Consider the following 17,765-nt stretch of genomic DNA (forward strand, 5'->3'; position numbering starts at 1 on the left):
GGTTAAACCCTAAAGTATAGGAAGGGATCCAAATATTTAGCAAGGTTAAACCCTAAAGTATAGGAAGGGATCCAAATATTTAGCAAGGTTAAACCCTAATCCACACCATTATAAATACTTCATATGGCTGCAGCGAGAGGGAGGAGATGAAAAAGAGGAGAGATATAGCAGAAGAAGATACACAAGGCAAGGCAGAAGCAAGAAGATTCACGGGCAGGGAAAAGAGAATCAACCATAAAGCACTCATAGGCTGAATAAGAACAACATACATACAGTGAGAAAGCTAGAAGAATTAAATCCCCAGTAAGTGTTCATTATGGAATTTGCATCCAGCATGATTACCTTGCAATACTCCTTAATTCATGCATGAATAATATTGGTTTAATATATATATTGAGATGATGTATTCATGGTTTGGTGGATGTTGATATTGCTTTATTCAAGTATGCATTTGTTCTTGATATGTCATAGCAGGTTGGAGATATTCTGTTTGCATGATTAAAGAATTATATCTGCCATTTAATTATTATTATATGAGTGTTGTTTCTAGCATGATTATGTTTATTTCACATGCTGTTATTACATAATAATAATGATGATATAGTGGTGATAATATAAATCCTTGGTTGTCTTTAACATGTATGTGTAAGGTTTGTTTTATCATTATCACTTGCAGTAAAGAGAACTAATACATGAGTAAAATAATATAAGCTTCTTGATTTGTGCATGGCTATTTTTATTATTGCATGATGATTACATATGATCTTATTTTATGTATGTGGTTTGATATAAGATGAAGTTACAGGTTTGTTGTATTCACATGAAAGAAACAACATGAGAAAAAATAAAGTAGCTTGCCGTAAGAGAGAAAGTTGTAACATGCATGGTGGTGTTGTGTCAAAATGGAAAAATCCATGTAGAATTAATATATATTTTAATGAAGGCGAATAATAAATGAATGGACCAACATGGCTCGTTGGTAGCTCCCCCTTACTGCAACGTAGAGGTCCTGGGTTTGAGCCCCTAGGACCTATTTTTTAGCTTTTCAGTGTTTTTACTATGTTTACTCCCTTTCCACTATAATTAATTCACCACTATTTTTCTATTATTAAAATAAAACCCATTAATTAATTTTCTAATTAATATATTATATTAGTTATTTAAACTAGGATATAATTTAATCTAGTTTATTAATTAAATTTTCATATATCACTTAATTAATTAAAATGGGCTATTTTGAATAATAAAAATCTAATTATATTTTTTTTTCTCTTTTCTTTTAAAATTTCTATCAATTTAGTCTAAGTTTTTCCATAAATTCATTAAAAAAATGTTTCTATTATTATAGACTAAAAATATTCTTAATTCATTCTTAAATTTAGTTTATTTATTTCATTTGTCATGAACTTTCTATGTAATAGATTTAATTAGGATTTTTTTATTTCTTTCTTTTTAGTCTAATTAGGTTTTATTATTTGGTATGCCCTTTTAATTTTGTACTCGTTAATTAAGATTTAGATATTTTGTATCCCCTTTTAAATTATGTACCCCCCATCCCGAAGCCATGTAATAGCGTAGTTTTATTTTTCGCACTTTAATTTTTCCATACTGTGAATATAACTGTCTAGATGTATGCTAATAGGATTGTATGGAAAGATAAATAATCAAACTTAGATAAATTAATTCAAGATAATATATCCGAATCCAATCATTTCCACACTTGCACCTCTAGGGTAACCCTCTCTTTGTTGCCTTACGATATTATGGTCATGTCCCGCGAATGTGGGGATACTCTTAGCAAAGACCCTTTCGATTAAATCATCATCATCCCTAGACAGATAAGTCATAGTCCCTTCGATCAAAAGGTCAATGTCCCTACAAGATAAATCATAGTCCCTCGAACGTTGCCTTCGAATATATGACCTTGTCCCTCGAACGTTGCCTTCGAATATATGACTTTGTCCCTCGATGACCCTTCGTTGTAGCCTACAATTAAATGATGATCGTCTCTTCGAATGCTAAGATATCCTTACAAATGTTGCCTTCAATGACCAATCGACGATCCCACGATGTCCCTTTACATCCAAAGGATAAGACTACTTACTTCTCAATAGTAAGGACAGTTTTACCCTCCTAAGGATAGGAAATACCTATAAAGACCTTGGTTAGGTATAACTCTTAAATGCTTGCTCACAGCTTAAAATACTTTTCACACCTCACACTTTTCAAAACATCTTTTAGAAAATCACCACTTGATATACATTCGCACCAGAATCATCGCCGAGTTATATTTTTCTAAACATCTTTCAAAATCAAACGAGATAAACACTTTGTATACATTCGTACAAGAATCATTACAAAGTTAAACTCTCCTTTCAAAATATTTTCTAAACACACCATATTTCTCAAACACTTTCTCAAACAAGGAAAACATAAGTGAGTTAAGCAATTAAGAGCCCATGGATAACCATGGATACAAAGGGTGCTAACACCTTTCCTTTGTATAATGTACCTCCCGAACTCAAAATCTAATCAAGGTCTTTCCTGTTCTTTTCCGCCTTTCCTTATTGGATAAAAGAAAAGTCGGTGGCGACTCTTGCTATCCGTAACATTGCTTTTCAAAGCAAAAACACAAAGTCAGTTCACCGTATCACAGGATGTATCTCATAAGCTCTTCAACTTCTTCATTAGATGGCATCCCCGAAATCGAACCAGAAGGTTGAGTATCCTGCACAGGAGGTTCGGGAACAAAACATTCTGGCTCAACATCAGTTCCTTCAATTACAACTCTTTTCCCTTTGGCCTTAGCCAAAGCCTCAACATTTACCTCAGGAGTCCTTTGAACAGGAGAGAACACACGAACACTCCTAGTAATTTGACCAGTTCTACCAACATCATTAACTTCAGAGTTAGGAGTCTTAACATCAACCTTTTTCCCTTGGTAATATACTTCTGCCCCATAGTTCCATAGAACAACTTTATCACTGTTATAACGAACAGGGCCCGGTAAAGTAATACGAACAATGGATTTCTTTGGTGGCACATGAATAGTGATAACATCAACTTCCTCTACAACTTTCTTTTTTAGACGGTCAAACTGTAGAGATCCCTCGTTAATTAGATTCTGAATTTCATACTTCAGACAATCACAACCATCATACTAATATAAACAATCTTTACAATTAGCATCCATGATCAGATTTAACTCTTCATCTACTTCTATAACACTCACAGCAGCACCCCCATGAGGTGGCATGGGATTTTGCACCACATTTGGTCCATTAGGAGGCTCAAACTCAATAGTCTCATTATCAATAAGGTCTTGCATTTTGTGTTTGAACGCCCAACAGTTCTCAATGTCGTGCCCAACACCTCCGGAGTGAAACACACATCTGGCATTTGGATCATGACTAGCAGGGAGAGGATCTGACACTGTCAAATTTCTCAATTCAATCAATTTGATCTGGCGAAGATGATTAAACAACTGAGCATAGGTCATAGGCAGAGGAGTGAATTGCCTAGGAGGACCCCTAGTCCTTTGTTGAGCATTTCTCTGGAGATGAGCAGTCCGTTGTTGTTGTCCAGGTTGTTGAGTTTGCTGATGAGGCGCAGCAGTAAGAATTGTGACAGCAGCTACTTGTTCGGAATAGGCTATCCCTTTACCTTTACCCACATAAGCAACACTAGAATATTCTTTCTTCTTCAAAAATCCCATGCAAGGCTTTTCATATGAACTTCCAGAACTAGGAACTTGAATCTTACCAAGCTTGATACCCACTTCAACACGCTCACCAGCCGTAACCAAATTTGGTAAACTAGCAGTGGTGCAACCAACCAAACGATCATAGTGTAAGACCCCAATTTTGGCCCTAAGATCCCTCATGGCATCATAACATTGCATTTGCAAAGCCTTAAGGATCATAAGCATCTTGGTTCCCTTTGCCTTTGGCTGGGACCTCTTGTGAGTGGTTTGAGATCACCAAGCATGCTTGAATTGTATATCATTGCTTTTTTTCATTTTTTACTAACCAAAAGCACAAAAATATGTCACTAACATTTCTTGTTTGCAGCTTGAGCAATCACAAGGTCTAAGAGCTTCTAGGAGATCCTTTGTGCAATGATAAAGTCAAGAGGAGATGAAAGCAAGCATGGAAATGGTTCCCAAAGCTCTCATCCATCAAATATGCCTCCCTAGTATCTCAATTCATCATTTTGATCAAAGCAAGTCAAAGGGTTTGTGGTTGTGTCCCAAGGAAACCCTAATTCATCTGTGTACCAAGTGTGCCTTGCTCATGAAGCAACCCCAGCCCATGGTCAAAAAAAATCAAGGTAAGTTCTTTAATTCATCATTACATGCATATTTGAACTTATTTGAGTGCCCTCAATCATCATTTCATCAAGATATAAGTTGTGGAGTTGAGAAGTTGATCAGTCAATTCATCTGTCTATTTTGAAATGCACTGAGACCTAACTTTTTATGTGTTGGTCAAATTGAGATGGTCAAAATAGTAAAAATGTTCTTAAGGACAATATGAACAACTTTCATGTTCATCAAAAGTTTATTTGAAGCTTGGAAGGTCATCATCCATTTCACGACATTATAGGTCATTTTGACTGAAACCCTAATTTTGGGTCAACTTCCCAAGAACATAACTCATTCATTTTTTATGATTTTAAGGTGGAACCAAATGCATTGGAAATCTTATTGTGTCTACTTAAAATGTTATGTTGAACCAAATTTCAAAATATCAAATGAAATATATGTGATAATGCAAAACATTATAGGTCACTTTGGGCCAAATGCATTGAAATGTAAAAAAGTCCAACTTCAAGTGCCCATAACTTATTCATAAAAAATCCAAATGATGTAAAATTTAACTCGAAATTTATTTTCTTGAAAATATCTACAACTTTGATGTTGGAGGTTTTTCCATTTCAAGCTTGCATCATCAAAACAGTAGGGGTTGAAGTTGGTTCATTTTGACAAAATTCTCAAAGGCATATTTTGTGCATTGAACTTCATGGTCTGTTTTCATAAATTTCCACACTCCAAATGAGTTTTTTTTCAACATAACATTTGTTCCTCATGTCAAGAGCTTTCCAACCATTACCCACATGCCTATGTTTCAATTTTTTAAGTGGCATTTTCGAAGAGGTGAAGTTTTGTGACCAATTATGCATTTCATGTTAAATTTCCATGCACAAGCCAATGCCTTGCAAACTGCACGTCCATTTCAATTTGTTTGATCGTCAGCATGCAAATGCAATTGAGTTTGGGCCTCACATGCGCCTGTACAGGCCCATGCATGGAGGACCCAACTTCATGCACATGAGTTTGATCACCCTTGCCTTGCATTTCCATCTATAAATAGAGGCACCATTTCATTCAATTGGTAACCTGAAGGCGCCTGAAATGCTGCAAGAGTGAATCCCTAACCATACCAAAGGAACTAAGTTCAATTTTCTTCAAAAAATCAGATCTTAAATTCAATTGCATTTGGTTGAATTTCCAGATCTAAAGTTCCTAAACCTTCATCATTTGATCCATTGAAGTTCTGTTTTGCAAAAGGAACCAAGGAAAGGGACTCAAATCTTCATAATCCAAAGGTTTGGATCAACTGGTTTTTGCTTCGAATCTCCTTATTCTTTGATCCATTGGCCTTGATATTGTGTTGTCTGAAGTCCTCTCTATAGAGGCATCATTGTTGTATGCTTAATTTTTGAAATCGAGCAAGTTCATGATGAACACCATCAAGCTTCCATCTCTGATTTCTCTCTTAATAGGAATCTAGAGTGGAAGTGAGTGGTATAGGAGTGATGTACATCACTTCACCTTTCAAACGGTGCCTGGATCGTCCATTTTAGTGAGCATTTGAACCTCTGTGTTTTTGGCCTTCGCCGGAGCTCACCGGAGAAGACGGTGGCGTTGGCCACCGTCTCATTGCCAGATTGATTGTAAGCCACACGATGCATTTGCCAGATCTAATCCTAGCGCTCCATTGTTATGACTTTTATTTAATCTCCATGTGGTTGCATTGACTGAGGACTTTGGTGCACGCGCATGCCACAGCCGTTTGATGACCCAACTCAATTAATGAGCTTAGATCCAACACGTGTGGATTTTCCATATTTTCCAATTTCTGATTTTATTTTCTTTATTTCCTTTTATTTCAAAAATTCATATCTCTTTTATTATTGGTCCAAAAAATATGGGACTAATTGCATTATTTCTCTTTTTAATTCTAGTTTCTAAAAATGATTTTTAATATTTTTTATTTTATCATTTGATATTTTTTGTGAATTTTCTCTTTTCTGGTCATTTTTAATTCATTTTAAATAGTTTTTGATATTCAAAAAATACAAAAATATTTTTCTAACCTCTTTGAATGACGATGGATCTATGAAAAATATTCTCATCAATTTATCAATTGATTTGAGATTTATTTGAGATTTTAGTTCAATTAGGTTATTTTTTATTCATTTTTAATTGATTAAAAATAGTTTCTGACTTTTAAAAATGCTGAAATTTTTTGTCAAACTTTATTTGACCTTGTTGAACTTTGGATAATTCACTTGGACTTTTCAAAGTTGATTTGAAGTGAATTTGAAGTTTGACCTTTCTTTAATATTTTAATTCAAGTTTATTTTCAAATATTAAAAATGCCAAAAATATTTTGTTTATTTCTTGACTTCCAATCTTCATTCCACTTTTGTTTTTGATTGTTTGACCATGATCCTCAATGTCTTTGGTCAACTCTTAATAGATTGGTACATTCCATTTCATTTCATGCACTTTAATTCTTCATCTCCATTATTCATCTTCTTCTTCTTCTTCTTCTTCTTTTCTTTTGGATCAATGAGTTAAAGGTTGATAAGTTAGCATTGATTAGGGAGGCTTAATCTTCCTTGATTCAAATCTAATTCATCTTGATCAATTGATCAAGTGAATGGCTTTGCATTAAGGATAGATTGCTTCCTAAATCATGCAAAGGACTTAAACCAATACAAGATCATTTCTTTTCTTCTTTTTTGGCATGGCAAGTTGTTGGAACTTGGTTCACTAGCCAAGACTTCTAACTTGTGTTGTTGCCTACATTATTATTGACCGGCCTCAGATAGTTGTGACTTCTACATAAGTCCAATTACGATTGCTTAACATATCGCTAAATTTGCCTTATGGCACACTAACTACTAACATTAACCATTAACAATTAACATTTACTTTTTGCTCTTTACTTTTATGCAATTTACTACTCTTGCACATATTATTCATTTGCTTTTGCTCTTTGCTCACTTGAGCACATGTTTATGTTAATGCAATTTGCCTTTTGCTCACTTGAGCACATAAATGTGTATATATTATTGTGCTTGTGTTTTGTTTTGATAAGTGTGGACCAAATTCAAAGAAATGGACAAATGGACTTAGTTTCTAGGACTTTCCCTATGCAAATTGGAGTAAAAGGATCTTAATGTGAAGATGGATTAGAAGGACCAAACCTCTAAACTCACTCTTGTCCATTCTTGATTTACTCCATGGAACTTTTGATGTGTGTGCTTTTGTGCTAGGGAATTCTATGAGAGCTCAAATTGAAGAACCATTGCCATGTCCATCCAAAGTGAAAGATACAAGATGCATTGAGGATCTCTTAAAAGGCTTGTTTGATTGTTGCTTGAGCTTACTATTATTTTGCTTGCATATTCCAAAGAATGGGAGCTACTTGGATCATCAATATGATCTCAAGAGAGGAACTCCATTTGTGGTCTTGTTTCTTATCCCTTATCTCTTGTATGATTAGGAATTTATCCATTCTTCTTCTTCCCTCCACTCTAACCCAAGCCAAAACTTTTGTGCAAATATTTAACACTTCTTTTCAAACATTAGAAACCTAAGCCTTATGCTTTTGATTTTCAAACTCTCTTTTCATAACACTTATTTTGAATTGAACTTCTAAGTCAACTTTGACCATATTTTGTACATACTTTTCATTGGTAAATATAACCCATTCAAATGCCTTTTTGTGGTTTCAATGGCCACCTTCTTAATCAAAAAATTTCATAACCCTTAGCTATTAGGTTTGAGTTATCCTTGAGGTAGATGTAATACTCACCTATATCCTTAGTGATGGACAATGAGTCTTCCATGCTTATTATAGGGTTAACCCCTCACTAGCATGTTGAAGCTATCCTCACATGGTGGATTTGTGGTTTTAGGTTGAGTTTTCTCCCTTGGATAACAAAAGACCTTAATGCTTTTGGATCAATCAATTCACCAACTCATTTTGAGATTTTTACCCCGAACTACGAGGTGTTGATCCTAATCTTTTTAAGATGGTACGTAGGCAATGGGTTCATCCATCCAAACACAAAAATGTAAATAAACTTGTATATTCTCTTCTCATCTCTTCAATCATGTTTGCACAAACCAATTTTTCACAAAATACCAACCTTACAACAAGTATGAAAAGGGCTCCCTAGGAGTACCTAGGATGTTTTGGGTGCTTAAAACCTTCCCATTGCATAACCAACCCCCTTACCCAGATCTCTGACATTTTTACTAGTTTTTTATTCAATAAAACTTTTAGGTTTTTGTTCGCTTTCTAACCATTCCTTTGGATAAATAGAAGTGCGGTGGAGACTCGACTTGTATGGTTTACCTTAGATTTAGTTAATATCTCTAATGGTAACAAATACTCCGCTACAGAAAAATGGCGACTTTGCTGGGGACTTCTTTGCCTAGTGGGTTTTGCCTACTTTTCATATTTGTTGTATTGTGTTGTATATTGCTTTGTGACATATTTTTGTGCAATTTGGGATTACTGTATTGTATGTAATGATTGAATTGCCTGAATATTAAGTCTTTGTATGCTTGGTGATCTTTGTGAGATGGGTTTTATACCCGAACTCGAGTTCACTTAGGATAGGAGAATGGCATAGTCTTGTTGACTTGTGTGGAGTTATTCCTTAGCAAGTTGACTTGCAAGTCCATTCACTTGGTGGAGGTCATGTTGGGATCAATAATGTCAGACAAGTAGTTGTGGTTAGACATTACTCTTTCCAATATAGACCTTAGAAGCCAAGGACCTTAGTTTACCAAGCCCATCTTGGCCTATTCTTAGGATGTAGTCCGAAAGTCGTTCAAGTGTAAGATTTGATACGATTGTTACGCGATACTACACTCATAAGAGTCTCTCTAGAGAATATTTTTGGAATACGAGTAGTCGTTTATCCGATAATATCCGAAAGATGAATGATGACTATGGGAACCTCTTGTAGAACATGTTTGGCAGGTTTAAACCCTAGTACACTCCTTTTGGGTGGTTTTTAACCGAGACTCCATGCTCGTGACTTGCAACAAACCCTTGATTCATGGTTGATCCGGTCATATATCCTTAATATCAATGGAACTTGGGTGTTGATAAGGTGTAAACCATAATCCACCAAAATGGATGATTGATATTAAGGATGACATGATCCATCCCATGACCTTTGTTTGGTGTGCTTTGCTTGATCCTTGAGTGTGATTGTTGCATCCATGCATTCATGCACCCATTTGCATCCCTATCATCAATAATAAGAAAATTTTCAAGGAACTTAAGAGGTCTATTTGCAAATTTTCAGACATGGAAAGACAAAGAAGGAATACAAAGAAGTACAGTTTCAGACAACCCGACTTGAAAGAGTTAAGGAATTTGATATCCTATGTACTAGATCCCTTGGGTTTCAAGGCTCGTTTTGGGAAGCTTCTTTCTCTTCTGACTACTCAAGTGGACGAAGGATTGATGAGTGTATTGGTGCAGTTTTATGATCCTTTGTACCGCTGCTTCACGTTTCTGGATTTCGAACTTTTGTCTACGCTTGAGGAGTATGCCTACCTTGTGGGTATACCTATTCTAGACCAGTTGTCGTTTAGTGGCTTAGAGAATATTCCTACTTCTCAAGAGATAGCAGACATGTTGCATATAGATGAATCTCTGGTTGGTGCTCATATGACTACCAAAGGTGGAATTCAAGGTCTTCGTTCTGAGTTCCTCATTGCTCAAGCTACCATGTATGGGAAGGCCATGAGTGAGGATGCTTTTGAGGCCATATTCGTACTTCTCATCTATGGGTTGGTATTGTTCCCCAACATCGACAAGTTTGTGGATGTGAACGCTATTAGGATTTTCTCTACTTTTAATCCCGTTCCGACTCTGTTGGGTGACACTTACTTTTCTTTGCATATGAGGAATGCAAAGGGTGGAGGTACCATTGTATGTTGTTTGCCTCTGTTGTACAAGTGACTTATTCAACTTAGACAAATTCAAACTCCAACATACCCTCCCTTAAGCTTAACTATCCTGAATTAAGCTTACTTCAGACAAGTTAACAATTCCAAGTAGTGCTCTCAGTTTCTCGAACTGCTCCAACTTCAACAGCTTCGTAAAAATATCTGCAACTTGGTTTTTTGTTGCACAATACTTCAGCTTAACAGTTTTGCCATTCACCAGCTCTCTGAGATAATGAAACCGTACTTCGATATGCTTACTTTTCCCGTGAAGGACTTGATGTTTGGACAAAGCAATCGTCGAACTGTTGTCACAATGAATGATGGTTGCAGACTCTTCTTCAGCTCTAATCTTCTCTAAGATACTTCTAATCCACACACATTGGCAAGCACAAAAGGCAGCGGCAATATATTCGGCCTCAGTGGTGGAAAGGGCGACAACAGGCTGCTTTTTAGATGCCCAAGAAATCGCACCGGACCCTATCAAAAACACACAGCCTGTTGTGCTCCTCCGATCATCCAAATCGCCGGCGTAGTCGCTATCCGTGAATGCCATAAGTCTTGTACTGCTGCTTTCACTTCTCCGGTAGAAGATTCCAAGTTCGATTGTACCTTTTAAGTATCTTAAGATCCTCTTCGCAGCAAGCCAATGTGACATCCTTGGATTTGCCATGAATCGACTTATGAGACATACTCCATACATTAAATTCGGCCTGGTCACTGTTAGATACATAAGACTCCCAACCAATTGCTTGAACATAGTTGCATCCACCTTCTCGCCATTCTCATCTTTTGTGAGCTTCGTTCCCGGGGCAATTAGATTTTTAACAGCATTGCTTTCTTCCATTCCAAACCTTGCTAAAACTTCATGAGCATACCGTTTTTGACAAATAAAAATTCCATTAACACTCTGCTTCACCTCTACCCCAAGAAAATGTTTCATTTTTCCCAAATCTGACATCTCAAATTCCATCATCATCGACTTCTTAAACTCATCACACATAGCTCTATCATTTCTAGTGAATATTAAGTCATCAACATATAAGCTGACAATGAGAATTTTACCTCCTTTCGTCTTGGTAAATAGAGTATGCTCGCTCGGACACCTCTCAAACTCCTCATCCAAGAAATATCCTTCAATACGGCTGTACCAAGCTCTCGGGGCTTGTTTGAGCCCATAAAGTGCCTTCCTCAGCTTGTATACTTTCTCCTCTTCTCCTTTCTTTATGAATCCCTCTGTTTGTCGCACATACACCTTCTCTTTTAGTTCCCCATGTAGAAACACACTCTTGACATCTAATTGGAAGATTTCCCAATTTGATTGTGCTGCAACCGCAAGTATAGTTCGAATCGTATCGAGCCTCGCCACCGGAGCAAAGACTTCGGTATAGTCTATACCATAACACTGAGCATATCCCTTTTCCACCAACCTTGCCTTGTATTTGTCGACTTTACCATCTTCATTCAGCTTTGTTTTATACACCCATTTCACTCCAATTGGTGTAAAACCTGCAGGTAAGATAGTTAGCTCCCATGTGTTGTTTTTCTCGATCGATTCGATCTCGTTTTTCATTGCTTCTCTCCACACCTTGTCTTTCACTGCTTCTTCGAATTTGACTGGATCGTTTTCTGTCATCATCATCAATAGCATGACTGATAAACTTTCTTCCTCATCTTCTCCTTCACCCGTGACATAATCAGCCAAATAACTCGGTGTTCTCCTTACCCGCGGGCCTGAAACCACTTCTCTTTCAATCGATATTGATGGAGATGGCGGAATGGGGCTGGGAAGAGAAGAGACTGGGCTTGGCGATGTCGAATTACCACCAGATGCGGAAGACGAAGACGAACCAGAAGGCGATGAATTCGCGGTTGGCGGAGGACAAGCCATGTCATCTTCTCTCTCTTCTGTATTCTGTTCTTCTTCTCCACAGTCGAGTATTTTCTCTTTTACACTGGTTTGATTCCGATCCCAGCTTTTGTCTTCATCAAACACTACATCTTTGCTTATCACGATCGTTTTCGTAACCGGATCATACAACCTCCATGCTTTTGATTCCTCACTGACTCCGAGGAAACACATTTCTTGCTTTTATCATCTAGTTTTCTCCTCTTCTGATCAGGTATGTGCGCATATGCTATGCACCCAAAGACACGAAAATACTCCACCTCAGGTTTTGAACCGCTCCAAGCTTCTCCAGGTCTCATGTCTTCTACTGCTGCTGTTGGAGATCGATTCTGGATGTGCACACTCCATCTTGTAGCTTCAGACCAAAACTCCTTTGGGACTTGCCTCTCACTCAGCATAGATCGTACCGCATTCATTATTGTTCTATTCTTCCTCTCTGCCACTCCGTTCTATTGTGGCGTAAATGCAACCGTCAATTGTCGGGTGATACCATGAGTTTTACAAAACTCTCTGAATTCATTGGACGTGAATTCCCCTGCGCGGTTTGTCCTCAAGCAAGCGATGAAGGACATCGTGTTTTTCTGCAATTTGGATGTTAGAAGAAAGAACATCCTGTTTCCACTCATATTAGTCTCCATGATTGCACCTTTCTTGGGATGATATACTTTGCAGGTTCCATCACGAATCAAAATTGCTAAGCCTCTCTCCTGCAATTGTCCAATACTTAGTAAATTATTCTTGAGCTCTGGGACATAATAAACTTCAGGTATGACTTGGGTGGCTCCGTTAACTTGTACTTTGACGCTTCCTTTTCCCACCACCGACATTCTTGTGTCGTTTCCAAGTTTCACAGATCGATTCAAACCTTCTTCCAATTCGAAAAACCAATCTTTGCACCCGGTCATATGATTGTTGCATCCGGAATCAAGGAACCAAACTTCTTCTCTGTTTGCCTGATGTTTCTCAAGATAAGACATCAAGAGCAACTCTTCTTCTTCTTCTAGTTCAGCATAATTCGCCTTCTTCTCCCATTCGGGACACTCGTTCTGATAGTGCCCTAACTGGTGACATTTGTAGCACTCGATAATGGCACGATCGACTGCGTTTCTTCCTCTTCCTTTACCGCGTCCACCTCGAAACATTCCGCGACCTCTTCCCCTACTAGGTTTTTCATCTTGATACACTTTTAGTGCCAACTCTTCTTGCACACATCCATTCAGTCGCTGCTCATGGACAAGTAGGCTGTCATGTAATTCATTGATACTCATCGTGCTCAGATCATTCGATTCCTCAATCGAACACACCACATAGTTGAATCTCGAGGTTAGCGATCTGAGAATTTTGCTCACGATTGTGCTCTGCTCCAATGATTCATCATTCACCTTCATCTTGTTAACCACCGTCAAGGTTCTTCCTAGGAAAATGTCGATCTTCTCTCCTTCTTTCATGGCCAGCAATTCGAACTCCCTTCTCAAAGCTTGCAATTGCGCCCTTTTCACCTTCGTAGAGCCTTGATACTTCTTTTTCATGGATTCCCAGATAGCCTTAGAGGTACCTTTGTCAAGAATAGTTTCCAGAATCTCTCTGTCAATGGATTGGAACAAGAAATTCTTGACCTTCAAATCCTTCAACGTCGTCTCTTCTACCAATTTGTTTTGCACCTCACTCACCCGTGTTGTTTCGATCGACGTCACTGGAATGCCATCTTCCACCAGACTCCACAATTCTCTGCTTCTCAGAAAATTTTCCATCGTCATGGACCAAAAATCGTAATGGCCATCAAATTTTGGGATGGCTGGCTGCACAAATTTTTCAGATCTCTCAGACATCTCTCTCGATCACTTTCTCACACAGGTTTTGCTCTGATACCAAATGTGAAATATAAAGCTGAAAGTGATGATATATTAAACCAAAGACTATGGCATTATATAGCCTTACAGGAGAAATAAATAAAATAACAGAAACAAGCTAGAAATTAAGAAACTGACTCCACTACACTAGAAACTAGGAAACATATTTTACTATAGCTAGAAACTAGGAACAAACTCCACTAAGTAACAGTAGATGACTTATTCAACTTAGACAAATTCAAACTCCAACAACATTCTCATCTATACAATACTTTCATCCACTTATTTCCATTTCACAGGTGGAGTCTTTCATCCACTTATTTCCATCATCTTTAGCAGCAACACACACGAGATCGTCCTGCACACACAGTTAACTTACTTGGAAAAAATTACGGGAAAACAAACAAAGCAATGGTGGCAGATAAAGGCTTAATAAGAGCCATGGATAAGATCACTACATAAACAAAGCCTATGCTTGGACACATCACATTCATAATAAGCAAACCAATGTAATGGTTGTAATCTTCATTTTTAGATACGAAGGAAAGTATGGTGGCAGTTTTTTTTTGTTGAGACAATGATAAAATATTTGCTTATATATTTTTGTTCCAGATCGATTGTTTTACTAATAATGTAAGTGTCTATATAGCTCATATATACATGACATGTTGTCAATTGGTTTTGGATTGATACTCAAAGTAAATGGCCTTAAGCCCAAAAATATCTTTTTAATATTTTAACTAATTAATTAAAAAACCTTAATTAAAATTATTAAATATTAATTTAGCTAAAACCATTATTAAATATTAAATTAGTTAAAAACATATTAAATAGTAAAAATCCTAGTCATCCTTGCCAATTAATTAAAAATATTTTTTTTATCCTAATCATCATTGTCACATATGCAAAAGTGTATGGGGATAGGGGTGGCAAACGGGCATGCCCGCCCCGCAAAAGCCCGCAAAAAAACGGGGCGGGGCGGTCATAGTTGAGAATGTGGACCTAAAACTTAGACCCGCCCCGCAAAAATGTGAGGGCGGGGCGAGGAAAGCCCGCGGGCACTGCACTATTTAAGCCTAAAAACGCAAAAACTTATGTAAATACACGTGCCCGCAAAAGCCCGCGAAAAAAACGGGGCGGGGCGGGGCTGACACATTTGAGGGTGAGAGCCTAAATCCTTGGCCCACCCCACACAAAAGTGCGGGAAAAACAGGCATGCCCCGCGGGCCGAGCCCGTTTTGCCACCCCTATACGGGGACTATACAAATCGAAAGACCATCAAATTTAAGGGATCAGAATTGTTGATTTTGTAATAGGGGATCAATTGTTTAAAACATCAATTAGAGGGATCAAAAGTGCATTTAAGCCTTAAATTAATTACTCTCTCTGTTCCTTTTTAAGAGTCATTTTTTGACATTTTACACGTACCAAGAAAATTAATCATTATTACTACTTTTTAAACAATAATTCTTAAGTTACCTATAATACCCTTAATTATTTATTACATTCATTTTACTTTTTCTCTCTCTATAATAATTATCTAGGGATAATTTTGACAAAAGTGTAATTATTACTCCCTTAAACTTTGCAAGTGAGAATTAAAAAGAAACAAATTTATTTCAAGAAAATAACACTTATAAAGGAACGGAGGGAGTAACAAATTAGAAGGATGCAATAAATTTGGACGGGTGGTGTGTACAAATCGGACTTGGGCCTGCTAGGCCTAAGCAGATCTGGGGGTGTATGCTCAAAGGAAGTGTATTGAAAGGGGAAAATCGTTTGGGCCTGAAAAGGCCCATGGCCATTCTATTGTATGAGTCTCCAGGGAGGATCTGAAGCTACTGAAAGGGGTGCAGAAAATGAGTTTGGGCCTTAGGCCCAAACTGAACATACAAACAAAGTCAGGTCCGAACTTTAAACATGATGATTCTTCAGCAACACGGAAATCAATGCTTCTCCCTTCTCTATCGCGTTCTCTGATTCTCACTCTTTTATCTCAAAGTTCGATTGAAATTCGAAGCAAGAATCGTATCCTACTGAGGTTCATCAATCACAATCCTGAATCCGCCGCGAACTCCATCGAAGATGAATGATAAATGGCACATCGGAGGGAAACCAACCAAAGAACGTAATCGAGTCAAGAGGAGAGGCAAAAAACTCACCGTGATCGAACTCCGACGCGACGATTCTGTGATGAAAAAGGTATTGAATTCCCCTCTTTTCTTATTTGATTTCACTTCTTCTTCTTTGCACCACCTTATTCTTCTTCTTGCCTCAATGTGTGTGGTTGTTGTTGTCGATTCAGAGAGAGAGAGAGAGAGAGAGAGAGAGAGAGAGAGAGAGAGAGAGAATGAACTTCTGAATCGTGAATGTGATTATGCAACCGATTTTTTTTCTCCCAAAGATGAACGTGATAAGGGATTATATAGGTGGTGGAAATGCTAACAGACATGGGCACTTCGGGTTGAAGAGTTAGGTCATATTTAACAGTGTTAGAAATGTCCCCATTGAAGTTTGTTATCAGGTTAATTATGTTTTTATATTCTGTTAGTTAGCATTGTGAAAGTTAGTTGAATGTTTATGAAGTTAAGTTGAATGAGTCACGTGCAGTTATGGTTCTGTTTATGCCAAGCTCGTGTTAGTTGTAGCGGAGTCTCCTTTTATTCTGTTAAAGAAAATGCAGGTTGAAATGATTTTGTATTTTCTATCATGAACCTTTATTCTTATTTGCTTGGAATTAACATGATTGTGTTGTTAGAAAACATGGATTGTGTAGAATTATGTATGGAACTTGGACTGTGTATTGAAGGATTACTATTTTTTTAATGCTGAATTAATGTATTAAGCTGGTCTATGATGCATTTCTGTTGGGACTTCTAAGTGAGTTGCAAGTTTTATGCAATTAGTGGACTGCAAAATGGTTAGCTAGGAGGTTTTGTGAGTTTTGTTAGGCTAAACATAATTATGATAGGATAAGTTATGAATGCCAATGTTAGGATACTTAGTGATGTTAAAATGCACATGCTTGTGGGATACTTGTTTAATTGAAGTGAAGTCACTTAGAAATGTTGAACTTTTGTGTGTTAATGGTTGTTATGTATGTTATGATCATAGTTTTTCTTGTACATTGTTTGTTGGATTGATGTGTTGTATTCTAGGTGAATGATTGAATGCTTTTCTGAAGTGGTTTAAACATGTTAGGGGCAGGTTAGCTTGCTTGCAGGTCATGGAATTAAACATAATTTCAAGGCATGGCAAAACAAACCAAGTCATGTTTTTTCCTTTGAAGAAACTTACACATGAAGCAACTTGGCATGTGAGATCTAGGGGTAAGACGAAGAATCAAGTGAAGATTAGGATTAGGTTCATGGATTAGGTGGGTTGACTTTGGTCAAAGTTGACAAAAAAGTCAATCATTGACCAAAGTTAATATTTGATCAAAATTATTATTTTTGTAATTTTCTTATTAAATGATGTAAGTATGATTGGAATGTACATTTGTATTAATGGTTCTTTTTATTTCAAATGCAAAGAAACTTTCAAATAACATCTTTCCTACCAAAATCATGTTTGAAATGCCTTTTAAGAATCATGCTTTATGAATTAGAATGAAACATGGAACTTGAATGAATAGACTAACAATGGAATTAATGACTTAAGAATGAAATTAATTGTTAATGTGAATGAATTCTTGACCTATGAACACCATAATGGACCAAGAACCAATGGATCATTGATGCAT

The sequence above is a fragment of the Lathyrus oleraceus genome, chromosome 3 (assembly GCF_024323335.1).
Source record: "Lathyrus oleraceus cultivar Zhongwan6 chromosome 3, CAAS_Psat_ZW6_1.0, whole genome shotgun sequence".
NCBI classification, from domain to species: domain Eukaryota; kingdom Viridiplantae; phylum Streptophyta; class Magnoliopsida; order Fabales; family Fabaceae; genus Lathyrus; species Lathyrus oleraceus.